Genomic DNA, 26,401 nt, shown 5'->3' on the forward strand with positions numbered 1-26,401 from the left:
CCATGGAGGAGAGGAAATATGTTTTGTGAAGAGGTTGGTGTTGTTATCCACACATGCAGTTCATTGGTGTTAGTTCAAATCCCACCATTGAGGTTGCCCTTGGAAAAGCTATTCTTCAATACCTAAATCTTATCAGTCGCTCTAGGATTGTGGAGGGATTCTATATTCATGTGGGGCCATGGAGGAGAGGAAATATGTTTTGTGAAGAGGTTGGTGTTTTTATCCACACATGCAGTTCATTGCCTTCACCACTAAGATACCAAGTCCTGTGCTCTCACGTTGGCAGTAGGCCATCTTACAAGTGTTTGTGAAAGTCAAAATCTTCCAATGCCATAATAAAGCACAGAATTGTACTGGTTAAACGATGAGGATGGGATTCGAACCCATGCATGCATAGCACAATGGATTAGCAGTCAATCGCCTTAACCACTCGGCCACCTCATCCTGTAATATATATGTGGCAAATGAACTTAAAAAACTGTAGTTGCTGTATGTAAACCCTTGAATGAAATCCATGAAAGTAAGGCAGAGCGAAGGTAAGGACCATATGTCGATCCCATCGAGACATTTAACAAATGTGTTGTCAGGCCGAGTGGTCTCAAGTGCTTGATGAAGTGTGTTGAGGTGTTGGTTCAAATCCCACCGTTGAGGTTAACCTTGGAAAAGCTATTCTTCAGTACCTACATCTTATCAGTCTCTCTAGGATTGTGGAGGGATTCTATATTCATGTGGGGCCATGCAAGAGAGGAAATATGTTTTGTGAAGAGGTTGGTGTTTTTATCCACACATGTAGTTCATTGCCTTCACCACCTAAGATAGCAAGTCCTGTGCTCTCACGGTGGCAGTAGGCCATCTTACCAGTGTTTGTGAAAGTCAAAATCTTCCAATGCCATAATAAAGCACAGAATTGTACTGGTTAAACGATGAGGATGGGATTCGAACCCATGCATGCATAGCACAATGGATTAGCAGTCCATCGCCTTAACCACTCGGACACCTCATCCTATAATATATATGTGGCAAATGACCTTAAAAAACTGTAGTTGCTGTATGTAAACCCTAGAATGAAATCCATGAAAGTAAGGCAGAGCGAAGGTAAGGACCATATGTCGATCCCATCGAGACATTTAACAAATGTGTTGTCAGGCCGAGTGGTCTCAAGTGCTTGATGAAGTGTGTTGAGGTGTTGGTTCAAATCCCACCGTTGAGGTTAACCTTGGAAAAGCTATTCTTCAGTACCTACATCTTATCAGTCTCTCTAGGATTGTGGAGGGATTCTATATTCATGTGGGGCCATGCAAGAGAGGAAATATGTTTTGTGAAGAGGTTGGTGTTTTTATCCACACATGTAGTTCATTGCCTTCACCACTAAGATAGCAAGTCCTGTGCTCTCACGGTGGCAGTAGGCCATCTTACCAGTGTTTGTGAAAGTCAAAATCTTCCAATGCCATAATAAAGCACAGAATTGTACTGGTTAAACGATGAGGATGGGATTCGAACCCATGCATGCATAGCACAATGGATTAGCAGTCCATCGCCTTAACCACTCGGCCACCTCATCCTGTAATATATATGTGGCAAATGACCTTAAAAAACTGTAGTTGCTGTATGTAAACCCTTGAATGAAATCCATGAAAGTTAGGCAGAGCAATGGCAGGGCCATATGTCGATCCCATCGAGACATTTAACAAATGTGTTGTCAGACCGAGTGGTCTCAAGTGCTTGATGAAGTGTGTTGAGGTGTTAGTTCAAATCCCACCATTGAGGTTGCCCTTGGAAAAGCTATTCTTCAATACCTAAATCTTATCAGTCGCTCTAGGATTGTGGAGGGATTCTATATTCATGTGGGGCCATGCAAGAGAGGAAATATGTTTTGTGAAGAGGTTGGTGTTTTTATCCACACATGTAGTTCATCGCCTTCACCACTAAGATACCAAGTCCTGTGCTCTCGCGGTGGCAGTAGGCCATCTTACCACTGTTTGTGAAAGTCAAAATCTTCCAATGCCATAATAAAGCACATAATTGTACTGGTTGAACGATGAGGATGGGATTCGAACCCATGCATGCAGAGCACAATGGATTTGCAGTCCATCGCCTTAAACACTCGTCCCTCTCATCCTGTAATATATACGTGGCAAATGACCTTAAAAAACTGTAGTTGCTGTATGTAAACCCTAGAATGAAATCCATGAAAGTTAGGCAGAGCAATGGCAGGGCCATATGTCGATCCCATCGAGACATTTAACAAATGTTTTGTCAGGCCGAGTGGTCTCAAGTGCTTGATGAAGTGTGTTGAGGTGTCGGATCAAATTTTACCATTGAGGTTGCCCTTGGAAAAGCTATTCTTCAATACCTAAATCTTATCAGTCGCTATAGGATTGTGGAGGGATTCTATATTCATGTGGGGCCATGGAGGAGAGGAAATATGTTTTGTGAAGAGGTTGGTGTTTTTATCCACACATGCAGTTCATTGCCTTCACCACTAAGATACCAAGTCCTGTGCTCTCACGTTGGCAGTAGGCCATCTTACAAGTGTTTGTGAAAGTCAAAATCTTCCAATGCCATAATAAAGCACAGAATTGTACTGGTTAAACGATGAGGATGGGATTCGAACCCATAGCACAATGGATTAGCAGTCCATCGCCTTAACCACTCAGGCCACCTCATCCTGTAATATATATGTGGCAAATGACCTTAAAAAACTGTAGTTGCTGTATGTAAACCCTTGAATGAAATCCATGAAAGTTAGGCAGAGCAATGGCAGGGCCATATGTCGATCCCATCGAGACATTTAACAAATGTGTTGTCAGACCGAGTGGTCTCAAGTGCTTGATGAAGTGTGTTGAGGTGTTAGTTCAAATCCCACCATTGAGGTTGCCCTTGGAAAAGCTATTCTTCAATACCTAAATCTTATCAGTCGCTCTAGGATTGTGGAGGGATTCTATATTCATGTGCGGCTATGCAAGAGAGGAAATATGTTTTGTGAAGAGGTTGGTGTTTTTATCCACACATGCAGTTCATTGCCTTCACCACTAAGATACCAAGTCCTGTGCTCTCACGTTGGCAGTAGGCCATCTTACAAGTGTTTGTGAAAGTCAAAATCTTCCAATGCCATAATAAAGCACAGAATTGTACTGGTTAAACGATGAGGATGGGATTCGAACCCATGCATGCAGAGCACAATGGATTTGCAGTCCATAGCCTTAAACACTCGTCCCTCTCATCCTGTAATATATACGTGGCAAATGACCTTAAAAAACTGTAGTTGCTGTATGTAAACCCTTGAATGAAATCCATGAAAGTTAGGCAGAGCAATGGCAGGGCCATATGTCGATCCCATCGAGACATTTAACAAATGTGTTGTCAGACCGAGTGGTCTCAAGTGCTTGATGAAGTGTGTTGAGGTGTTAGTTCAAATCCCACCATTGAGGTTGCCCTTGGAAAAGCTATTCTTCAATACCTAAATCTTATCAGTCGCTCTAGGATTGTGGAGGGATTCTATATTCATGTGGGGCTATGCAAGAGAGGAAATATGTTTTGTGAAGAGGTTGGTGTTTTTATCCACACATGCAGTTCATTGCCTTCACCACTAAGATACCAAGTCCTGTGCTCTCACGTTGGCAGTAGGCCATCTTACAAGTGTTTGTGAAAGTCAAAATCTTCCAATGCCATAATAAAGCACAGAATTGTACTGGTTAAACGATGAGGATGGGATTCCAACCCATGCATGCATAGCACAATGGATTAGCAGTCCATCGCCTTAACCACTCGGCCACCTCATCCTGTAATATATATGTGGCAAATGACCTTAAAAAACTGTAGTTGCTGTATGTAAACCCTAGAATGAAATCCATGAAAGTTAGGCAGAGCAATGGCAGGGCCATATGTCGATCCCATCGAGACATTTAACAAATGTGTTGTCAGACCGAGTGGTCTCAAGTGCTTGATGAAGTGTGTTGAGGTGTTGGTTCAAATCCCACCGTTGAGGTTAACCTTGGAAAAGCTATTCTTCAGTACCTACATCTTATCAGTCTCTCTAGGATTGTGGAGGGATTCTATATTCATGTGGGGCCATGCAAGAGAGGAAATATGTTTTGTGAAGAGGTTGGTGTTTTTATCCACACATGTAGTTCATTGCCTTCACCACTAAGATAGCAAATCCTGTGCTCTCGCGTTGGCAGTAGGCCATTTTACCAGTGTTTGTGAAAGTCAAAATCTTCCAATGCCATAATAAAGCAAAGAATTGTACTGGCTAAACGATGAGGATGGGATTCGAACCCATGCATGCATAGCACAATGGATTAGCAGTCCATCGCCTTAACCACTCGGCCACCTCATCCTATAATATATATGTGGCAAATGACCTTAAAAAACTGTAGTTGCTGTATGTAAACCCTAGAATGAAATCCATGAAAGTTAGGCAGAGCAATGGCAGGGCCATATGTCGATCCCATCGAGACATTTAACAAATGTTTTGTCAGGCCGAGTGGTCTCAAGTGCTTGATGAAGTGTGTTGAGGTGTCGGATCAAATTTTACCATTGAGGTTGCCCTTGGAAAAGCTATTCTTCAATACCTAAATCTTATCAGTCGCTCTAGGATTGTGGAGGGATTCTATATTCATGTGGGGCCATGGAGGAGAGGAAATATGTTTTGTGAAGAGGTTGGTGTTTTTATCCACACATGCAGTTCATTGCCTTCACCACTAAGATACCAAGTCCTGTGCTCTCACGTTGGCAGTAGGCCATCTTACAAGTGTTTGTGAAAGTCAAAATCTTCCAATGCCATAATAAAGCACAGAATTGTACTGGTTAAACGATGAGGATGGGATTCGAACCCATGCATGCATAGCACAATGGATTAGCAGTCCATCGCCTTAACCACTCGGCCACCTCATCCTGTAATATATATGTGGCAAATGAACTTAAAAAACTGTAGTTGCTGTATGTAAACCCTAGAATGAAATCCATGAAAGTTAGGCAGAGCAATGGCAGGGCAATATGTCGATCCCATCGAGACATTTAACAAATGTGTTGTCAGGCCGAGTGGTCTCAAGTGCTTGATGAAGTGTGTTGAGGTGTTGGTTCAAATCCCACCGTTGAGGTTAACCTTGGAAAAGCTATTCTTCAGTACCTACATCTTATCAGTCTCTCTAGGATTGTGGAGGGATTCTATATTCATGTGGGGCCATGCAAGAGAGGAAATATGTTTTGTGAAGAGGTTGGTGTTTTTATCCACACATGTAGTTCATTGCCTTCACCACTAAGATAGCAAGTCCTGTGCTCTCACGGTGGCAGTAGGCCATCTTACCAGTGTTTGTGAAAGTCAAAATCTTCCAATGCCATAATAAAGCACAGAATTGTACTGGTTAAACGACGAGGATGGGATTCGAACCCATGCATGCATAGCACAATGGATTAGCAGTCCATCACCTTAACCACTCGGACACCTCATCCTATAATATATATGTGGCAAATGACCTTAAAAAACTGTAGTTGCTGTATGTAAACCCTTGAATGAAATCCATGAAAGTTAGGCAGAGCAATGGCAGGGCCATATGTCGATCCCATCGAGACATTTAACAAATGTGTTGTCAGACCGAGTGGTCTCAAGTGCTTGATGAAGTGTGTTGAGGTGTTAGTTCAAATCCCACCATTGAGGTTGCCCTTGGAAAAGCTATTCTTCAATACCTAAATCTTATCAGTCGCTCTAGGATTGTGGAGGGATTCTATATTCATGTGGGGCCATGGAGGAGAGGAAATATGTTTTGTGAAGAGGTTGGTGTTTTTATCCACACATGCAGTTCATTGCCTTCACCACTAATATACCAAGTCCTGTGCTCTCACGTTGGCAGTAGGCCATCTTACAAGTGTTTGTGAAAGTCAAAATCTTCCAATGCCATAATAAAGCACAGAATTGTACTGGTTAGACGATGAGGATGGGATTCAAACCCATGCATGCATAGCACAATGGATTAGCAGTCCATCGCCTTAACCACTCGGCCACCTCATCCTGTAATATATATGTGGCAAATGAACTTAAAAAACTGTAGTTGCTGTATGTAAACCCTTGAATGAAATCCATGAAAGTAAGGCAGAGCGAAGGTAAGACCATATGTCGATCCCATCGAGACATTTAACAAATGTGTTGTCAGGCCGAGTGGTCTCAAGTGCTTGATGAAGTGTGTTGAGGTGTTGGTTCAAATCCCACCGTTGAGGTTAACCTTGGAAAAGCTATTCTTCAGTACCTACATCTTATCAGTCTCTCTAGGATTGTGGAGGGATTCTATATTCATGTGGGGCCATGGAGGAGAGGAAATATGTTTTGTGAAGAGGTTGGTGTTTTTATCCACACATGCAGTTCATTGCCTTCCCCACTAAGATACCAAGTCCTGTGCTCTCACGTTGGCAGTAGGCCATCTTACAAGTGTTTGTGAAAGTCAAAATCTTCCAATGACATAATAAAGCAATGAATTGTACTGGTTAGACGATGAGGATGGGATTCGAACCCATGCATGCATAGCACAATGGATTAGCAGTCAATCGCCTTAACCACTCGGCCACCTCATCCTGTAATATATATGTGGCAAATGAACTTAAAAAACTGTAGTTGCTGTATGTAAACCCTTGAATGAAATCCATGAAAGTAAGGCAGAGCGAAGGTAAGACCATATGTCGATCCCATCGAGACATTTAACAAATGTGTTGTCAGGCCGAGTGGTCTCAAGTGCTTGATGAAGTGTGTTGAGGTGTTGGTTCAAATCCCACCGTTGAGGTTAACCTTGGAAAAGCTATTCTTCAGTACCTACATCTTATCAGTCTCTCTAGGATTGTGGAGGGATTCTATATTCATGTGGGGCCATGCAAGAGAGGAAATATGTTTTGTGAAGAGGTTGGTGTTTTTATCCACACATGTAGTTCATTGCCTTCACCACTAAGATAGCAAGTCCTGTGCTCTCACGGTGGCAGTAGGCCATCTTACCAGTGTTTGTGAAAGTCAAAATCTTCCAATGCCATAATAAAGCACAGAATTGTACTGGTTAAACGATGAGGATGGGATTCGAACCCATGCATGCATAGCACAATGGATTAGCAGTCCATCGCCTTAACCACTCGGACACCTCATCCTATAATATATATGTGGCAAATGACCTTAAAAAACTGTAGTTGCTGTATGTAAACCCTTGAATGAAATCCATGAAAGTTAGGCAGAGCAATGGCAGGGCCATATGTCGATCCCATCGAGACATTTAACAAATGTGTTGTCAGACCGAGTGGTCTCAAGTGCTTGATGAAGTGTGTTGAGGTGTTAGTTCAAATCCCACCATTGAGGTTGCCCTTGGAAAAGCTATTCTTCAATACCTAAATCTTATCAGTCGCTCTAGGATTGTGGAGGGATTCTCTATTCATGTGGGGCCATGGAGGAGAGGAAATATGTTTTGTGAAGAGGTTGGTGTTTTATCCACACATGCAGTTCATTGCCTTCACCACTAAGATACCAAGTCCTGTGTTCTCACGTTGGCAGTAGGCCATCTTACAAGTGTTTGTGAAAGTCAAAATCTTCCAATGCCATAATAAAGCACAGAATTGTACTGGTTAGACGATGAGGATGGGATTCGAACCCATGCATGCATAGCACAATGGATTAGCAGTCCATCGCCTTAACCACTCGGCCACCTCATCCTGTAATATATATGTGGCAAATGAACTTAAAAAACTGTAGTTGCTGTATGTAAACCCTAGAATGAAATCCATGAAAGTAAGGCAGAGCGAAGGTAAGACCATATGTCGATCCCATCGAGACATTTAACAAATGTGTTGTCAGGCCGAGTGGTCTCAAGTGCTTGATGAAGTGTGTTGAGGTGTTGGTTCAAATCCCACCGTTGAGGTTAACCTTGGAAAAGCTATTCTTCAGTACCTACATCTTATCAGTCTCTCTAGGATTGTGGAGGGATTCTATATTCATGTGGGGCCATGGAGGAGAGGAAATATGTTTTGTGAAGAGGTTGGTGTTTTTATCCACACATGCAGTTCATTGCCTTCACCACTAAGATACCAAGTCCTGTGCTCTCACGTTGGCAGTAGGCCATCTTACAAGTGTTTGTGAAAGTCAAAATCTTCCAATGCCATAATAAAGCACAGAATTGTACTGGTTAGACGATGAGGATGGGATTCGAACCCATGCATGCATAGCAAAATGGATTAGCAGTCCGTCGCCTTAACCACTCGGCCACCTCATCCTGTAATATACATGTGGCAAATGAACTTAAAAAACTGTAGTTGCTGTATGTAAACCCTTGAATGAAATCCATGAAAGTAAGGCAGAGCAACAAATGTGTTGTCAGACCGAGTGGTCTCAAGTGCTTGATGAAGTGTGTTGAGGTGTTAGTTCAAATCCCACCATTGAGGTTGCCCTTGGAAAAGCTATTCTTCAATACCTAAATCTTATCAGTCGCTCTAGGATTGTGGAGGGATTCTATATTCATGTGGGGCCATGCAAGAGAGGAAATATGTTTTGTGAAGAGGTTGGTGTTTTTATCCACACATGTAGTTCATCGCCTTCACCACTAAGATACCAAGTCCTCTGCTCTCGCGGTGGCAGTAGGCCATCTTACCACTGTTTGTGAAAGTCAAAATCTTCCAATGCCATAATAAAACACATAATTGTACTGGTTGAACGATGAGGATGGGATTCGAACCCATGCATGCAGAGCACAATGGATTTGCAGTCCATCGCCTTAAACACTCGTCCCTCTCATCCTGTAATATATACGTGGCAAATGACCTTAAAAAACTGTAGTTGCTGTATGTAAACCCTAGAATGAAATCCATGAAAGTTAGGCAGAGCAATGGCAGGGCCATATGTCGATCCCATCGAGACATTTAACAAATGTGTTGTCAGACCGAGTGGTCTCAAGTGCTTGATGAAGTGTGTTGAGGTGTTAGTTCAAATCCCACCATTGAGGTTGCCCTTGGAAAAAATATTCTTCAATACCTAAATCTTATCAGTCGCTCTAGGATTGTGGAGGGATTCTATATTCATGTGGGGCTATGCAAGAGAGGAAATATGTTTTGTGAAGAGGTTGGTGTTTTTATCCACACATTTAGTTCATTGCCTTCACCACTAAGATACCAAGTCCTGTGCTCTCACGTTGGCAGTAGGCCATCTTACAAGTGTTTGTGAAAGTCAAAATATTCCAATGCCATAACAAAGCACAGAATTGTACTGGTTAGACGATGAGGATGGGATTCGAACCCATGCATGCATAGCACAATGGATTAGCAGTCCATCACCTTAACCACTCGGCCACCTCATCCTGTAATGTATATGTGGCAAATGAACTTAAAAAACTGTAGTTGCTGTATGTAAACCCTTGAATGAAATCCATGAAAGTAAGGCAGAGCGAAGGTAAGACCATATGTCGATCCCATCGAGACATTTAACAAATGTGTTGTCAGGCCGAGTGGTCTCAAGTGCTTGATGAAGTGTGTTGAGGTGTTGGTTCAAATCCCACCGTTGAGGTTAACCTTGGAAAAGCTATTCTTCAGTACCTACATCTTATCAGTCTCTCTAGGATTGTGGAGGGATTCTATATTCATGTGGGGCCATGCAAGAGAGGAAATATGTTTTGTGAAGAGGTTGGTGTTTTTATCCACACATGTAGTTCATTGCCTTCACCACTAAGATAGCAAGTCCTGTGCTCTCACGGTGGCAGTAGGCCATCTTACCAGTGTTTGTGAAAGTCAAAATCTTCCCTAGAATCTTCCCTAGAAACCCTAGAATGAAATCCATGAAAGTTAGGCAGAGCAATGGCAGGGCCATATGTCGATCCCATCGAGACATTTAACAAATGTGTTGTCAGGCCGAGTGGTCTCAAGTGCTTGATGAAGTGTGTTGAGGTGTTGGTTCAAATCCCACCGTTGAGGTTAACCTTGGAAAAGCTATTCTTCAGTACCTACATCTTATCAGTCTCTCTAGGATTGTGGAGGGATTCTATATTCATGTGGGGCCATGCAAGAGAGGAAATATGTTTTGTGAAGAGGTTGGTGTTTTTATCCACACATGTAGTTCATTGCCTTCACCACTAAGATAGCAAGTCCTGTGCTCTCACGGTGGCAGTAGGCCATCTTACCAGTGTTTGTGAAAGTCAAAATCTTCCAATGCCATAATAAAGCACAGAATTGTACTGGTTAAACGATGAGGATGGGATTCGAACCCATGCATGCATAGCACAATGGATTAGCAGTCCATCGCCTTAACCACTCGGCCACCTCATCCTATAATATACACGTGGCAAATTACCTTAAAAAACTGTAGTTGCTGTATGTAAACCCTAGAATGAAATCCATGAAAGTTAGGCAGAGCAATGGCAGGGCCATATGTCGATCCCATCGAGACATTTAACAAATGTTTTGTCAGACCGAGTGGTCTCAAGTGCTTGATGAAGTGTGTTGAGGTGTTAGTTCAAATCCCACCATTGAGGTTGCCCTTGGAAAAGCTATTCTTCAATACCTAAATCTTATCAGTCGCTCTAGGATTGTGGAGGGATTCTATATTCATGTGGGGCCATGGAGGAGAGGAAATATGTTTTGTGAAGAGGTTGGTGTTTTTATCCACACATGCAGTTCATTGCCTTCACCACTAAGATACCAAGTCCTGTGCTCTCACGTTGGCAGTAGGCCATCTTACAAGTGTTTGTGAAAGTCAAAATATTCCAATGCCATAACAAAGCACAGAATTGTACTGGTTAGACGATGAGGATGGGATTCGAACCCATGCATGCATAGCACAATGGATTAGCAGCACATCACCTTAACCACTCGGCCACCTCATCCTGTAGTATATATGTGGCAAATGAACTTAAAAAACTGTAGTTGCTGTATGTAAACCCTTGAATGAAATCCATGAAAGTAAGGCAGAGCGAAGGTAAGACCATATGTCGATCCCATCGAGACATTTAACAAATGTGTTGTCAGGCCGAGTGGTCTCAAGTGCTTGATGAAGTGTGTTGAGGTGTTGGTTCAAATCCCACCGTTGAGGTTAACCTTGGAAAAGCTATTCTTCAGTACCTACATCTTATCAGTCTCTCTAGGATTGTGGAGGGATTCTATATTCATGTGGGGCCATGCAAGAGAGGAAATATGTTTTGTGAAGAGGTTGGTGTTTTTATCCACACATGTAGTTCATTGCCTTCACCACTAAGATAGCAAGTCCTGTGCTCTCACGGTGGCAGTAGGCCATCTTACCAGTGTTTGTGAAAGTCAAAATCTTCCAATGCCATAATAAAGCACAGACTTGTACTGGTTAAACGATGAGGATGGGATTCGAACCCATGCATGCATAGCACAATGGATTAGCAGTCCATCGCCTTAACCACTCGGCCACCTCATCCTATAATATACATGTGGCAAATTACCTTAAAAAACTGTAGTTCCTGTATGTAAACCCTAGAATGAAATCCATGAAAGTTAGGCAGAGCAATGGCAGGGCCATATGTCGATCCCATCGAGACATTTAACAAATGTTTTGTCAGACCGAGTGGTCTCAAGTGCTTGATGAAGTGTGTTGAGGTGTTAGTTCAAATCCCACCATTGAGGTTGCCCTTGGAAAAGCTATTCTTCAATACCTAAATCTTATCAGTCGCTCTAGGATTGTGGAGGGATTCTATATTCATGTGGGGCCATGCAAGAGAGGAAATATGTTTTGTGAAGAGGTTGGTGTTTTTATCCACACATGTAGTTCATCGCCTTCACCACTAAGATACCAAGTCCTGTGCTCTCGCGGTGGCAGTAGGCCATCTTACCACTGTTTGTGAAAGTCAAAATCTTCCAATGCCATAATAAAGCACATAATTGTACTGGTTGAACGATGAGGATGGGATTCGAACCCATGCATGCAGAGCACAATGGATTTGCAGTCCATCGCCTTAAACACTCGTCCCTCTCATCCTGTAATATATACGTGGCAAATGACCTTAAAAAACTGTAGTTGCTGTATGTAAACCCTAGAATGAAATCCATGAAAGTTAGGCAGAGCAATGGCAGGGCCATATGTCGATCCCATCGAGACATTTAACAAATGTGTTGTCAGACCGAGTGGTCTCAAGTGCTTGATGAAGTGTGTTGAGGTGTTAGTTCAAATCCCACCATTGAGGTTGCCCTTGGAAAAAATATTCTTCAATACCTAAATCTTATCAGTCGCTCTAGGATTGTGGAGGGATTCTATATTCATGTGGGGCTATGCAAGAGAGGAAATATGTTTCGTGAAGAGGTTGGTGTTTTTATCCACACATGTAGTTCATTGCCTTCACCACTAAGATAGCAAGTCCTGTGCTCTCACAGTAGGCCATTTTACCAGTGTTTGTGAAAGTCAAAATCTTCCAATGCCATAATTGTTCTGGTTAAACGACAAGGATGGGATTCGAACTCCATGCGTGCAGAGCACAATGGATTAGCAGTCCATCGCCTTAACCACTCGGCCACCTCATCCTATAATATATATGTGGCAAATGACCTTAAAAAACTGTAGTTGCTGTATGTAAACCCTAGAATGAAATCCATGAAAGTTAGGCAGAGCAATGACAGGGTCATATGTCAATCCCATCGAGACATTTAACAAATGTGTTGTCAGACCGAGTGGTCTCAAGTGCTTGATGAAGTGTGTTGAGGTGTTGGTTCAAATCCCACCATTGAGGTTGCCCTTGGAAAAGCTTTCTTCAATACCTAAATCTTATCAGTCGCTCTAGGATTGTGAAGCGATTCTATATTCATTTGGGGCCATGGAGGTGAGGAAATATGTTTTGTGAAGAGGTTGGTGTTTTTATCCACACATGTAGTTCATTGCCTTCACCACTAAGATACCAAGTCCTGTGCTCTCGCGGTGGCAGTAGGCCATCTTACCAGTTTTTGTGAAAGTCAAAATCTTCCAATGCCATAATAAAGCACAGAATTGTTCTGGTTAAACGATGAGGATGGGACTCGAACCCATGCATGCATAGCACAATGGATTAGCAGTCCATCGCCTTAACCACTCGGCCACCTCATCCTGCAATATATATGTGGCAAACGACCTTAAAAAACTGTAGTTGCTGAATGTAAACCCTTGAATTAAATCCATGAAAGTTAGGAAGAGCAATGGCAGGGCCATGTGTCGATCCCATCGAGACATTTAACAAATCTGTTGTCAGGCCGAGTGGTCTCAAGTGCTTGATGAAGTGTGTTGAGGTGTTAGTTCAAATCCCACCATTGAGGTTGCCCTTGGAAAAGCTGTTCTTCAATACCTAAATCTTATCAGTCGCTCTAGGATTGTGGAGAGATTCTATATTCATGTGGGGCCATGCAAGAGAGGAAATATGTTTTGTGAAGAGGTTGGTGTTTTTATCCACACATGTAGTTCATCGCCTTCACCACTAAGATACCAAGTCCTGTGCTCTCGCGGTGGCAGTAGGCCATCTTACCACTGTTTGTGAAAGTCAAAATCTTCCAATGCCATAATAAAGCACATAATTGTACTGGTTGAACGATGAGGATGGGATTCGAACCCATGCATGCAGAGCACAATGGATTTGCAGTCCATCGCCTTAAACACTCGTCCCTCTCATCCTGTAATATATATGTGGCAAATGACCTTAAAAAACTGTAGTTGCTGTATGTAAACCCTTGAATGAAATCCATGAAAGTTAGGCAGAGCAATGGCAGGGCCATATGTCGATCCCATCGAGACATTTAACAAATGTGTTGTCAGACCGAGTGGTCTCAAGTGCTTGATGAAGTGTGTTGAGGTGTTAGTTCAAATCCCACCATTGAGGTTGCCCTTGGAAAAGCTATTCTTCAATACCTAAATCTTATCAGTCGCTCTAGGATTGTGGAGGGATTCTATATTCATGTGGGGCCATGGAGGAGAGGAAATATGTTTTGTGAAGAGGTTGGTGTTTTTATCCACACATGCAGTTCATTGCCTTCACCACTAAGATACCAAGTCCTGTGCTCTCACGTTGGCAGTAGGCCATCTTACAAGTGTTTGTGAAAGTCAAAATCTTCCAATGCCATAATAAAGCACAGAATTGTACTGGTTAAACGATGAGGATGGGATTCGAACCCATGCATGCATAGCACAATGGATTAGCAGTCCATCGCCTTAACCACTCGGCCACCTCATCCTGTAATATATATGTGGCAAATGACCTTAAAAAACTGTATTTGCTTTATGTAAACCCTTGAATGAAATCCATGAAAGTTAGGCAGAGCAATGGCAGGGCCATATGTCGATCCCATCGAGACATTTAACAAATGTGTTGTCAGACCGAGTGGTCTCAAGAGCTTGATGAAGTGTGTTGAGGTGTTAGTTCAAATCCCACCATTGAGGTTGCCCTTGGAAAAGCTATTCTTCAATACCTAAATCTTATCAGTCGCTCTAGGATTGTGGAGGGATTCTATATTCATGTGGGGCCATTCAAGAGAGGAAATATGTTTTGTGAAGAGGTTGGTGTTTTTATCCACACATGTAGTTCATCGCCTTCACCACTAAGATACCAAGTCCTGTGCTCTCGCGGTGGCAGTAGGCCATCTTACAAGTGTTTGTGAAAGTCAAAATCTTCCAATGCCATAATAAAGCACAGAATTGTACTGGTTAAACGATGAGGATGGGATTCGAACCCATGCATGCATAGCACAATGGATTAGCAGTCCATCGCCTTAACCACTCGGCCACCTCATCCTGTAATATATATGTGGCAAATGACCTTAAAAAAATGTATTTGCTTTATGTAAACCCTTGAATGAAATCCATGAAAGTTAGGCAGAGCAATGGCAGGGCCATATGTCGATCCCATCGAGACATTTAACAAATGTGTTGTCAGACCGAGTGGTCTCAAGTGCTTGATGAAGTGTGTTGAGGTGTTGGTTCAAATCCCACCGTTGAGGTTAACCTTGGAAAAGCTATTCTTCAGTACCTACATCTTATCAGTCTCTCTAGGATTGTGGAGGGATTCTATATTCATGTGGGGCCATGCAAGAGAGGAAATATGTTTTGTGAAGAGGTTGGTGTTTTTATCCACACATTTAGTTCATTGCCTTCACCACTAAGATACCAAATCCTGTGCTCTCGCGGTGGCAGTAGGCCATCTTACCAGTGTTTGTGAAAGTCAAAATCTTCCAATGACATAACAAAGCACAGAATTGTACTGGATAAACGATGAGATTTAAACCCATGCATGCAGAGCACAATGGATTAGCAGTCCATCGCCTTAACCACTCGGCCACCTCATCCTGTAATATACACGTGGCAAATTACCTTAAAAAACTGTAGTTGCTGTATGTAACCCCTTGAATGAAATCCATGAAAGTAAGGCAGAGCGAAGGTAAGACCATATGTCGATCCCATCGAGACATGTTACAAATGTGTTGTCAGGCCGAGTGGTCTCAAGTGCTTGATGAAGTGTGTTGAGGTGTTGGTTCAAATCCCACCATTGAGGTTGCCCTTGGAAAAGCTTTCTTCAATACCTAAATCTTATCAGTCGCTCTAGGATTGTGAAGCGATTCTATATTCATTTGGGGCCATGGAGGTGAGGAAATATGTTTTGTGAAGAGGTTGGTGTTTTTATCCACACATGCAGTTCATTGCCTTCACCACTAAGATACCAAGTCCTGTGCTCTCACGTTGGCAGTAGGCCATCTTACCAGTGTTTGTGAAAGTCAAAATCTTCCAATGCCATAATAAAGCACAGAATTGTACTGGTTAAACGATGAGGATGGAGTTCGAACCCATGCATGCATAGCACAATGGATTAGCAGTCCATCGCCTTAACCACTCGGCCACCTCATCCTGTAATATACACGTGGCAAATTACCTTAAAAAACTGTAGTTGCTGTATGTAACCCCTTGAATGAAATCCATGAAAGTAAGGCAGAGCGAAGGTAAGACCATATGTCGATCCCATCGAGACATGTTACAAATGTGTTGCCAGGCCGAGTGGTCTCAAGTGCTTGATGAAGTGTGTTGAGGTGTTGGTTCAAATCCCACCATTGAGGTTGCCCTTGGAAAAGCTTTCTTCAATACCTAAATCTTATCAGTCGCTCTAGGATTGTGAAGCGATTCTATATTCATTTGGGGCCATGGAGGTGAGGAAATATGTTTTGTGAAGAGGTTGGTGTTTTTATCCACACATGCAGTTCATTGCCTTCACCACTAAGATACCAAGTCCTGTGCTCTCACGTTGGCAGTAGGCCATCTTACCAGTGTTTGTGAAAGTCAAAATCTTCCAATGCCATAATAAAGCACAGAATTGTACTGATTAAACGATGAGGATGGAGTTCGAACCCATGCATGCATAGCACAATGGATTAGCAGTCCATCGCCTTAACCACTTGGCCACCTCATCCTATAATACATATGTGGCAAATGACCTTAAAAAACTGTAGTTGCTGTATGTAAACCCTAGAATGAAATCCATGAAAGTTAGGCAGAGCAATGACAGGGTCATATGTCGATCCCATCGAGACATTTAACAAATGTGTTGTCAGACCGAGTGGTCTCAAGTGCTTGATGAAGTGTGTTGAGGTGTTGGTTCAAATCCCACCATTGAGGTTGCCCTTGGAAAAGCTTTCTTCAATACCTAAATCTTATCAGTCGCTCTAGGATTGTGAAGCGATTCTATATTCATTTGGGGCCATGGAGGTGAGGAAATATGTTTTGTGAAGAGGTTGGTGTTTTTATCCACACATTTAGTTCATTGCCTTCACCACTAAGATACCAAGTCCTGTGCTCTCGCGGTGGCATTAGGCCATCTTACCAGTGTTTGTGAAAGTCAAAATCTTCCAATGCCATAATAAAACACGGAATTGTACTGGTTAAATGATGAGGATGGGATTCAAAACCATGTATGCAGAGCACAATTGATTAGCAGTCCTTCGCCTTAACCACTCGGCCACCTCATCCTGTAATATACATGTGGCAAATGACCTTAAAAAACTGTAGTTGCTGAATGTAAACCCTTTAATTAAATCCATGAAAGTTAGGAAGAGCAATGGCAGGGCCATATGTTGATCCCATCGAGACATTTAACAAATCTGTTGTCAGGCCGAGTGGTCTCAAGTGCTTGATGAAGTGTGTTGAGGTGTCGGATCAAATCTTACCATTGAGGTTGCCCTTGGAAAATCTATTCTTCAATACCTAAATCTTATCAGTCGCTCTAGGATTGTGGAGGGATTCTATATTCATTTGGGGCCATGGAGGTGAGGAAATATGTTTTGTGAAGAGGTTGGTGTTTTTATCCACACATGCAGTTCATTGCCTTCACCACTAAGATACCAAGTCCTGTGCTCTCACGTTGGCAGTAGGCCATCTTACCAGTGTTTGTGAAAGTCAAAATCTTCCAATGCCATAATAAAGCACAGAATTGTACTGGTTAAACGATGAGGATGGAGTTCGAACCCATGCATGCATAGCACAATGGATTAGCAGTCCATCGCCTTAACCACTCGGCCACCTCATCCTGTAATATACACGTGGCAAATTACCTTAAAAAACTGTAGTTGCTGTATGTAACCCCTTGAATGAAATCCATGAAAGTAAGGCAGAGCGAAGGTAAGACCATATGTCGATCCCATCGAGACATGTTACAAATGTGTTGCCAGGCCGAGTGGTCTCAAGTGCTTGATGAAGTGTGTTGAGGTGTTGGTTCAAATCCCACCATTGAGGTTGCCCTTGGAAAAGCTTTCTTCAATACCTAAATCTTATCAGTCGCTCTAGGATTGTGAAGCGATTCTATATTCATTTGGGGCCATGGAGGTGAGGAAATATGTTTTGTGAAGAGGTTGGTGTTTTTATCCACACATGCAGTTCATTGCCTTCACCACTAAGATACCAAGTCCTGTGCTCTCACGTTGGCAGTAGGCCATCTTACCAGTGTTTGTGAAAGTCAAAATCTTCCAATGCCATAATAAAGCACAGAATTGTACTGATTAAACGATGAGGATGGAGTTCGAACCCATGCATGCATAGCACAATGGATTAGCAGTCCATCGTCTTAACCACTTGGCCACCTCATCCTATAATACATATGTGGCAAATGACCTTAAAAAACTGTAGTTGCTGTATGTAAACCCTAGAATGAAATCCATGAAAGTTAGGCAGAGCAATGACAGGGTCATATGTCGATCCCATCGAGACATTTAACAAATGTGTTGTCAGACCGAGTGGTCTCAAGTGCTTGATGAAGTGTGTTGAGGTGTTGGTTCAAATCCCACCATTGAGGTTGCCCTTGGAAAAGCTTTCTTCAATACCTAAATCTTATCAGTCGCTCTAGGATTGTGAAGCGATTCTATATTCATTTGGGGCCATGGAGGTGAGGAAATATGTTTTGTGAAGAGGTTGGTGTTTTTATCCACACATTTAGTTCATTGCCTTCACCACTAAGATACCAAGTCCTGTGCTCTCGCGGTGGCAGTAGGCCATCTTACCAGTGTTTGTGAAAGTCAAAATCTTCCAATGCCATAATAAAACACGGAATTGTACTGGTTAAATGATGAGGATGGGATTCAAAACCATGTATGCAGAGCACAATTGATTAGCAGTCCTTCGCCTTAACCACTCGGCCACCTCATCCTGTAATATACATGTGGCAAATGACCTTAAAAAACTGTAGTTGCTGAATGTAAACCCTTTAATTAAATCCATGAAAGTTAGGAAGAGCAATGGCAGGGCCATATGTTGATCCCATCGAGACATTTAACAAATCTGTTGTCTGGCCGAGTGGTCTCAAGTGCTTGATGAAGTGTGTTGAGGTGTCGGATCAAATCTTACCATTGAGGTTGCCCTTGGAAAATCTATTCTTCAATACCTAAATCTTATCAGTCGCTCTAGGATTGTGGAGGGATTCTATATTCATTTGGGGCCATGGAGGTGAGGAAATATGTTTTGTGAAGAGGTTGGTGTTTTTATCCACACATGCAGTTCATTGCCTTCACCACTAAGATACCAAGTCCTGTGCTCTCACGTTGGCAGTAGGCCATCTTACCAGTGTTTGTGAAAGTCAAAATCTTCCAATGCCATAATAAAGCACAGAATTGTACTGGTTAAACGATGAGGATGGAGTTAGAACCCATGCATGCATAGCACAATGGATTAGCAGTCCATCGCCTTAACCACTCGGCCACCTCATCCTGTAATATACACGTGGCAAATTACCTTAAAAAACTGTAGTTGCTGTATGTAACCCCTTGAATGAAATCCATGAAAGTAAGGCAGAGCGAAGGTAAGACCATATGTCGATCCCATCGAGACATGTTACAAATGTGTTGCCAGGCCGAGTGGTCTCAAGTGCTTGATGAAGTGTGTTGAGGTGTTGGTTCAAATCCCACCATCGAGGTTGCCCTTGGAAAAGCTTTCTTCAATACCTAAATCTTATCAGTCGCTCTAGGATTGTGAAGCGATTCTATATTCATTTGGGGCCATGGAGGTGAGGAAATATGTTTTGTGAAGAGGTTGGTGTTTTTATCCACACATGCAGTTCATTGCCTTCACCACTAAGATACCAAGTCCTGTGCTCTCACGTTGGCAGTAGGCCATCTTACCAGTGTTTGTGAAAGTCAAAATCTTCCAATGCCATAATAAAGCACAGAATTGTACTGATTAAACGATGAGGATGGAGTTCGAACCCATGCATGCATAGCACAATGGATTAGCAGTCCATCGCCTTAACCACTTGGCCACCTCATCCTATAATACATATGTGGCAAATGACCTTAAAAAACTGTAGTTGCTGTATGTAAACCCTAGAATGAAATCCATGAAAGTTAGGCAGAGCAATGACAGGGTCATATGTCGATCCCATCGAGACATTTAACAAATGTGTTGTCAGACCGAGTGGTCTCAAGTGCTTGATGAAGTGTGTTGAGGTGTTGGTTCAAATCCCACCATTGAGGTTGCCCTTGGAAAAGCTTTCTTCAATACCTAAATCTTATCAGTCGCTCTAGGATTGTGAAGCGATTCTATATTCATTTGGGGCCATGGAGGTGAGGAAATATGTTTTGTGAAGAGGTTGGTGTTTTTATCCACACATTTAGTTCATTGCCTTCACCACTAAGATACCAAGTCCTGTGCTCTCGCGGTGGCAGTAGGCCATCTTACCAGTGTTTGTGAAAGTCAAAATCTTCCAATGCCATAATAAAACACGGAATTGTACTGGTTAAATGATGAGGATGGGATTCAAAACCATGTATGCAGAGCACAATTGATTAGCAGTCCTTCGCCTTAACCACTCGGCCACCTCATCCTGTAATATACATGTGGCAAATGACCTTAAAAAACTGTAGTTGCTGAATGTAAACCCTTTAATTAAATCCATGAAAGTTAGGAAGAGCAATGGCAGGGCCATATGTTGATCCCATCGAGACATTTAACAAATCTGTTGTCAGGCCGAGTGGTCTCAAGTGCTTGATGAAGTGTGTTGAGGTGTCGGATCAAATCTTACCATTGAGGTTGCCCTTGGAAAATCTATTCTTCAATACCTAAATCTTATCAGTCGCTCTAGGATTGTGGAGGGATTCTATATTCATTTGGGGCCATGGAGGTGAGGAAATATGTTTTGTGAAGAGGTTGGTGTTTTTATCCACACATGCAGTTCATTGCCTTCACCACTAAGATACCAAGTCCTGTGCTCTCACGTTGGCAGTAGGCCATCTTACCAGTGTTTGTGAAAGTCAAAATCTTCCAATGCCATAATAAAGCACAGAATTGTACTGGTTAAACGATGAGGATGGAGTTAGAACCCATGCATGCATAGCACAATGGATTAGCAGTCCATCGCCTTAACCACTCGGCCACCTCATCCTGTAATATACACGTGGCAAATTACCTTAAAAAACTGTAGTTGCTGTATGTAACCCCTTGAATGAAATCCATGAAAGTAAGGCAGAGCGAAGGTAAGACCATATGTCGATCCCATCGAGACATGTTACAAATGTGTTGCCAGGCCGAGTGGTCTCAAGTGCTTGATGAAGTGTGTTGAGGTGTTGGTTCAAATCCCACCATTGAGGTTGCCCTTGGAAAAGCTTTCTTCAATACCTAAATCTTATCAGTCGCTCTAGGATTGTGAAGCGATTCTATATTCATTTGGGGCCATGGAGGTGAGGAAATATGTTTTGTGAAGAGGTTGGTGTTTTTATCCACACATGCAGTTCATTGCCTTCACCACTAAGATACCAAGTCCTGTGCTCTCACGTTGGCAGTAGGCCATCTTACCAGTGTTTGTGAAAGTCAAAATCTTCCAATGCCATAATAAAGCACAGAATTGTACTGATTAAACGATGAGGATGGAGTTCGAACCCATGCATGCATAGCACAATGGATTAGCAGTCCATCGCCTTAACCACTTGGCCACCTCATCCTATAATACATATGTGGCAAATGACCTTAAAAAACTGTAGTTGCTGTATGTAAACCCTAGAATGAAATCCATGAAAGTTAGGCAGAGCAATGACAGGGTCATATGTCGATCCCATCGAGACATTTAACAAATGTGTTGTCAGACCGAGTGGTCTCAAGTGCTTGATGAAGTGTGTTGAGGTGTTGGTTCAAATCCCACCATTGAGGTTGCCCTTGGAAAAGCTTTCTTCAATACCTAAATCTTATCAGTCGCTCTAGGATTGTGAAGCGATTCTATATTCATTTGGGGCCATGGAGGTGAGGAAATATGTTTTGTGAAGAGGTTGGTGTTTTTATCCACACATTTAGTTCATTGCCTTCACCACTAAGATACCAAGTCCTGTGCTCTCGCGGTGGCAGTAGGCCATCTTACCAGTGTTTGTGAAAGTCAAAATCTTCCAATGCCATAATAAAACACGGAATTGTACTGGTTAAATGATGAGGATGGGATTCAAAACCATGTATGCAGAGCACAATTGATTAGCAGTCCTTCGCCTTAACCACTCGGCCACCTCATCCTGTAATATACATGTGGCAAATGACCTTAAAAAACTGTAGTTGCTGAATGTAAACCCTTTAATTAAATCCATGAAAGTTAGGAAGAGCAATGGCAGGGCCATATGTTGATCCCATCGAGACATTTAACAAATCTGTTGTCTGGCCGAGTGGTCTCAAGTGCTTGATGAAGTGTGTTGAGGTGTCGGATCAAATCTTACCATTGAGGTTGCCCTTGGAAAATCTATTCTTCAATACCTAAATCTTATCAGTCGCTCTAGGATTGTGGAGGGATTCTATATTCATTTGGGGCCATGGAGGTGAGGAAATATGTTTTGTGAAGAGGTTGGTGTTTTTATCCACACATGCAGTTCATTGCCTTCACCACTAAGATACCAAGTCCTGTGCTCTCACGTTGGCAGTAGGCCATCTTACCAGTGTTTGTGAAAGTCAAAATCTTCCAATGCCATAATAAAGCACAGAATTGTACTGGTTAAACGATGAGGATGGAGTTAGAACCCATGCATGCATAGCACAATGGATTAGCAGTCCATCGCCTTAACCACTCGGCCACCTCATCCTGTAATATACACGTGGCAAATTACCTTAAAAAACTGTAGTTGCTGTATGTAACCCCTTGAATGAAATCCATGAAAGTAAGGCAGAGCGAAGGTAAGACCATATGTCGATCCCATCGAGACATGTTACAAATGTGTTGCCAGGCCGAGTGGTCTCAAGTGCTTGATGAAGTGTGTTGAGGTGTTGGTTCAAATCCCACCATCGAGGTTGCCCTTGGAAAAGCTTTCTTCAATACCTAAATCTTATCAGTCGCTCTAGGATTGTGAAGCGATTCTATATTCATTTGGGGCCATGGAGGTGAGGAAATATGTTTTGTGAAGAGGTTGGTGTTTTTATCCACACATGCAGTTCATTGCCTTCACCACTAAGATACCAAGTCCTGTGCTCTCACGTTGGCAGTAGGCCATCTTACCAGTGTTTGTGAAAGTCAAAATCTTCCAATGCCATAATAAAGCACAGAATTGTACTGATTAAACGATGAGGATGGAGTTCGAACCCATGCATGCATAGCACAATGGATTAGCAGTCCATCGCCTTAACCACTTGGCCACCTCATCCTATAATACATATGTGGCAAATGACCTTAAAAAACTGTAGTTGCTGTATGTAAACCCTAGAATGAAATCCATGAAAGTTAGGCAGAGCAATGACAGGGTCATATGTCGATCCCATCGAGACATTTAACAAATGTGTTGTCAGACCGAGTGGTCTCAAGTGCTTGATGAAGTGTGTTGAGGTGTTGGTTCAAATCCCACCATTGAGGTTGCCCTTGGAAAAGCTTTCTTCAATACCTAAATCTTATCAGTCGCTCTAGGATTGTGAAGCGATTCTATATTCATTTGGGGCCATGGAGGTGAGGAAATATGTTTTGTGAAGAGGTTGGTGTTTTTATCCACACATTTAGTTCATTGCCTTCACCACTAAGATACCAAGTCCTGTGCTCTCGCGGTGGCAGTAGGCCATCTTACCAGTGTTTGTGAAAGTCAAAATCTTCCAATGCCATAATAAAACACGGAATTGTACTGGTTAAATGATGAGGATGGGATTCAAAACCATGTATGCAGAGCACAATTGATTAGCAGTCCTTCGCCTTAACCACTCGGCCACCTCATCCTGTAATATACATGTGGCAAATGACCTTAAAAAACTGTAGTTGCTGAATGTAAACCCTTTAATTAAATCCATGAAAGTTAGGAAGAGCAATGGCAGGGCCATATGTTGATCCCATCGAGACATTTAACAAATCTGTTGTCAGGCCGAGTGGTCTCAAGTGCTTGATGAAGTGTGTTGAGGTGTCGGATCAAATCTTACCATTGAGGTTGCCCTTGGAAAATCTATTCTTCAATACCTAAATCTTATCAGTCGCTCTAGGATTGTGGAGGGATTCTATATTCATTTGGGGCCATGGAGGTGAGGAAATATGTTTTGTGAAGAGGTTGGTGTTTTTATCCACACATGCAGTTCATTGCCTTCACCACTAAGATACCAAGTCCTGTGCTCTCACGTTGGCAGTAGGCCATCTTACCAGTGTTTGTGAAAGTCAAAATCTTCCAATGCCATAATAAAGCACAGAATTGTACTGGTTAAACGATGAGGATGGAGTTAGAACCCATGCATGCATAGCACAATGGATTAGCAGTCCATCGCCTTAACCACTCGGCCACCTCATCCTGTAATATACACGTGGCAAATTACCTTAAAAAACTGTAGTTGCTGTATGTAACCCCTTGAATGAAATCCATGAAAGTAAGGCAGAGCGAAGGTAAGACCATATGTCGATCCCATCGAGACATGTTACAAATGTGTTGCCAGGCCGAGTGGTCTCAAGTGCTTGATGAAGTGTGTTGAGGTGTTGGTTCAAATCCCACCATTGAGGTTGCCCTTGGAAAAGCTTTCTTCAATACCTAAATCTTATCAGTCGCTCTAGGATTGTGAAGCGATTCTATATTCATTTGGGGCCATGGAGGTGAGGAAATATGTTTTGTGAAGAGGTTGGTGTTTTTATCCACACATGCAGTTCATTGCCTTCACCACTAAGATACCAAGTCCTGTGCTCTCACGTTGGCAGTAGGCCATCTTACCAGTGTTTGTGAAAGTCAAAATCTTCCAATGCCATAATAAAGCACAGAATTGTACTGATTAAACGATGAGGATGGAGTTCGAACCCATGCATGCATAGCACAATGGATTAGCAGTCCATCGCCTTAACCACTTGGCCACCTCATCCTATAATACATATGTGGCAAATGACCTTAAAAAACTGTAGTTGCTGTATGTAAACCCTAGAATGAAATCCATGAAAGTTAGGCAGAGCAATGACAGGGTCATATGTCGATCCCATCGAGACATTTAACAAATGTGTTGTCAGACCGAGTGGTCTCAAGTGCTTGATGAAGTGTGTTGAGGTGTTGGTTCAAATCCCACCATTGAGGTTGCCCTTGGAAAAGCTTTCTTCAATACCTAAATCTTATCAGTCGCTCTAGGATTGTGAAGCGATTCTATATTCATTTGGGGCCATGGAGGTGAGGAAATATGTTTTGTGAAGAGGTTGGTGTTTTTATCCACACATTTAGTTCATTGCCTTCACCACTAAGATACCAAGTCCTGTGCTCTCGCGGTGGCAGTAGGCCATCTTACCAGTGTTTGTGAAAGTAAAAATCTTCCAATGCCATAATAAAACACGGAATTGTACTGGTTAAATGATGAGGATGGGATTCAAAACCATGTATGCAGAGCACAATTGATTAGCAGTCCTTCGCCTTAACCACTCGGCCACCTCATCCTGTAATATACATGTGGCAAATGACCTTAAAAAACTGTAGTTGCTGAATGTAAACCCTTTAATTAAATCCATGAAAGTTAGGAAGAGCAATGGCAGGGCCATATGTTGATCCCATCGAGACATTTAACAAATCTGTTGTCAGGCCGAGTGGTCTCAAGTGCTTGATGAAGTGTGTTGAGGTGTCGGATCAAATCTTACCATTGAGGTTGCCCTTGGAAAATCTATTCTTCAATACCTAAATCTTATCAGTCGCTCTAGGATTGTGGAGGGATTCTATATTCATGTGGGGCCATGGAGGAGAGGAAATATGTTTTGTGAAGAGGTTGGTGTTTTTATCCACACATGCAGTTCATTGCCTTCACCACTAAGATACCAAGTCCTGTGCTCTCACGTTGGCAGTAGGCCATCTTACAAGTGTTTGTGAAAGTCAAAATCTTCCAATGACATAACAAAGCACAGAACTGTACTGGATAAACGATGAGATTCAAACCCATGCATGCAGAGCACAATGGATTAGCAGTCCATCGCCTTAACCACTCGGCCACCTCATCCTGTAATATACACGTGGCAAATTACCTTAAAAAACTGTAGTTGCTGTATGTAACCCCTTGAATGAAATCCATGAAAGTAAGGCAGAGCGAAGGTAAGACCATATGTCGATCCCATCGAGACATTACAAATGTGTTGTCAGGCCGGGTGGTCTCAAGTGCTTGATGAAGTGTGTTGAGGTGTTGGTTCAAATTTTACCATTGAGGTTGCCCTTGGAAAATCTATTCTTCAATACCTAAATCTTATCAGTCTCTCTAGGATTGTGGAGGGATTCTATATTCATGTGGGGCCATGCAAGAGAGGAAATATGTTTTGTGAAGAGGTTGGTGTTTTTATCCACACATGCAGTTCATTGCCTTCACCACTAAGATACCAAGTCCTGTGCTCTCACGTTGGCAGTAGGCCATCTTACCAGTGTTTGTGAAAGTCAAAATCTTCCAATGCCATAATAAAGCACAGAATTGTACTGATTAAACGATGAGGATGGAGTTCGAACCCATGCATGCATAGCACAATGGATTAGCAGTCCATCGCCTTAACCACTTGGCCACCTCATCCTATAATACATATGTGGC

General features: G+C 42.4%; 27 non-coding genes across 27 annotated transcripts; all 27 read right to left on the minus strand.

The window, feature by feature from the left end:
* Window positions 1-362: 362 nt before the first annotated feature.
* On the minus strand, window positions 363-444 carry trnas-gcu. The gene has a single exon. It is a non-coding gene; the product is annotated as a tRNA-Ser (tRNA).
* Window positions 445-921: 477 nt separating this feature from the next.
* trnas-gcu lies at window positions 922-1,003 on the minus strand. The gene has a single exon. It is a non-coding gene; the product is annotated as a tRNA-Ser (tRNA).
* A 476-nt stretch (window positions 1,004-1,479) lies between these two features.
* trnas-gcu lies at window positions 1,480-1,561 on the minus strand. Its single transcript has one exon. It is a non-coding gene; the product is annotated as a tRNA-Ser (tRNA).
* Window positions 1,562-3,700: 2,139 nt separating this feature from the next.
* Window positions 3,701-3,782, minus strand: trnas-gcu. The gene has a single exon. It is a non-coding gene; the product is annotated as a tRNA-Ser (tRNA).
* A 475-nt stretch (window positions 3,783-4,257) lies between these two features.
* Window positions 4,258-4,339, minus strand: trnas-gcu. The gene has a single exon. It is a non-coding gene; the product is annotated as a tRNA-Ser (tRNA).
* A 475-nt stretch (window positions 4,340-4,814) lies between these two features.
* On the minus strand, window positions 4,815-4,896 carry trnas-gcu. The gene has a single exon. It is a non-coding gene; the product is annotated as a tRNA-Ser (tRNA).
* Window positions 4,897-5,371: 475 nt separating this feature from the next.
* trnas-gcu lies at window positions 5,372-5,453 on the minus strand. The gene has a single exon. It is a non-coding gene; the product is annotated as a tRNA-Ser (tRNA).
* Window positions 5,454-5,928: 475 nt separating this feature from the next.
* trnas-gcu lies at window positions 5,929-6,010 on the minus strand. Its single transcript has one exon. It is a non-coding gene; the product is annotated as a tRNA-Ser (tRNA).
* Window positions 6,011-6,485: 475 nt separating this feature from the next.
* Window positions 6,486-6,567, minus strand: trnas-gcu. The gene has a single exon. It is a non-coding gene; the product is annotated as a tRNA-Ser (tRNA).
* Window positions 6,568-7,042: 475 nt separating this feature from the next.
* On the minus strand, window positions 7,043-7,124 carry trnas-gcu. The gene has a single exon. It is a non-coding gene; the product is annotated as a tRNA-Ser (tRNA).
* A 474-nt stretch (window positions 7,125-7,598) lies between these two features.
* Window positions 7,599-7,680, minus strand: trnas-gcu. The gene has a single exon. It is a non-coding gene; the product is annotated as a tRNA-Ser (tRNA).
* A 475-nt stretch (window positions 7,681-8,155) lies between these two features.
* trnas-gcu lies at window positions 8,156-8,237 on the minus strand. The gene has a single exon. It is a non-coding gene; the product is annotated as a tRNA-Ser (tRNA).
* A 995-nt stretch (window positions 8,238-9,232) lies between these two features.
* On the minus strand, window positions 9,233-9,314 carry trnas-gcu. Its single transcript has one exon. It is a non-coding gene; the product is annotated as a tRNA-Ser (tRNA).
* An 879-nt stretch (window positions 9,315-10,193) lies between these two features.
* On the minus strand, window positions 10,194-10,275 carry trnas-gcu. The gene has a single exon. It is a non-coding gene; the product is annotated as a tRNA-Ser (tRNA).
* A 1,032-nt stretch (window positions 10,276-11,307) lies between these two features.
* On the minus strand, window positions 11,308-11,389 carry trnas-gcu. The gene has a single exon. It is a non-coding gene; the product is annotated as a tRNA-Ser (tRNA).
* Window positions 11,390-12,403: 1,014 nt separating this feature from the next.
* On the minus strand, window positions 12,404-12,486 carry trnas-gcu. The gene has a single exon. It is a non-coding gene; the product is annotated as a tRNA-Ser (tRNA).
* Window positions 12,487-12,960: 474 nt separating this feature from the next.
* On the minus strand, window positions 12,961-13,042 carry trnas-gcu. The gene has a single exon. It is a non-coding gene; the product is annotated as a tRNA-Ser (tRNA).
* Window positions 13,043-14,074: 1,032 nt separating this feature from the next.
* Window positions 14,075-14,156, minus strand: trnas-gcu. Its single transcript has one exon. It is a non-coding gene; the product is annotated as a tRNA-Ser (tRNA).
* A 475-nt stretch (window positions 14,157-14,631) lies between these two features.
* On the minus strand, window positions 14,632-14,713 carry trnas-gcu. The gene has a single exon. It is a non-coding gene; the product is annotated as a tRNA-Ser (tRNA).
* A 1,025-nt stretch (window positions 14,714-15,738) lies between these two features.
* trnas-gcu lies at window positions 15,739-15,820 on the minus strand. The gene has a single exon. It is a non-coding gene; the product is annotated as a tRNA-Ser (tRNA).
* A 474-nt stretch (window positions 15,821-16,294) lies between these two features.
* trnas-gcu lies at window positions 16,295-16,376 on the minus strand. The gene has a single exon. It is a non-coding gene; the product is annotated as a tRNA-Ser (tRNA).
* A 1,031-nt stretch (window positions 16,377-17,407) lies between these two features.
* Window positions 17,408-17,489, minus strand: trnas-gcu. Its single transcript has one exon. It is a non-coding gene; the product is annotated as a tRNA-Ser (tRNA).
* A 2,143-nt stretch (window positions 17,490-19,632) lies between these two features.
* On the minus strand, window positions 19,633-19,714 carry trnas-gcu. The gene has a single exon. It is a non-coding gene; the product is annotated as a tRNA-Ser (tRNA).
* A 1,587-nt stretch (window positions 19,715-21,301) lies between these two features.
* On the minus strand, window positions 21,302-21,383 carry trnas-gcu. The gene has a single exon. It is a non-coding gene; the product is annotated as a tRNA-Ser (tRNA).
* Window positions 21,384-22,970: 1,587 nt separating this feature from the next.
* Window positions 22,971-23,052, minus strand: trnas-gcu. Its single transcript has one exon. It is a non-coding gene; the product is annotated as a tRNA-Ser (tRNA).
* A 1,587-nt stretch (window positions 23,053-24,639) lies between these two features.
* On the minus strand, window positions 24,640-24,721 carry trnas-gcu. The gene has a single exon. It is a non-coding gene; the product is annotated as a tRNA-Ser (tRNA).
* Window positions 24,722-26,301: 1,580 nt separating this feature from the next.
* Window positions 26,302-26,383, minus strand: trnas-gcu. The gene has a single exon. It is a non-coding gene; the product is annotated as a tRNA-Ser (tRNA).
* Between the last annotated feature and the right edge of the window lie 18 nt (window positions 26,384-26,401).

Source organism: Oncorhynchus mykiss, chromosome 20 (assembly GCF_013265735.2).
Source record: "Oncorhynchus mykiss isolate Arlee chromosome 20, USDA_OmykA_1.1, whole genome shotgun sequence".
Taxonomy (NCBI): domain Eukaryota; kingdom Metazoa; phylum Chordata; class Actinopteri; order Salmoniformes; family Salmonidae; genus Oncorhynchus; species Oncorhynchus mykiss.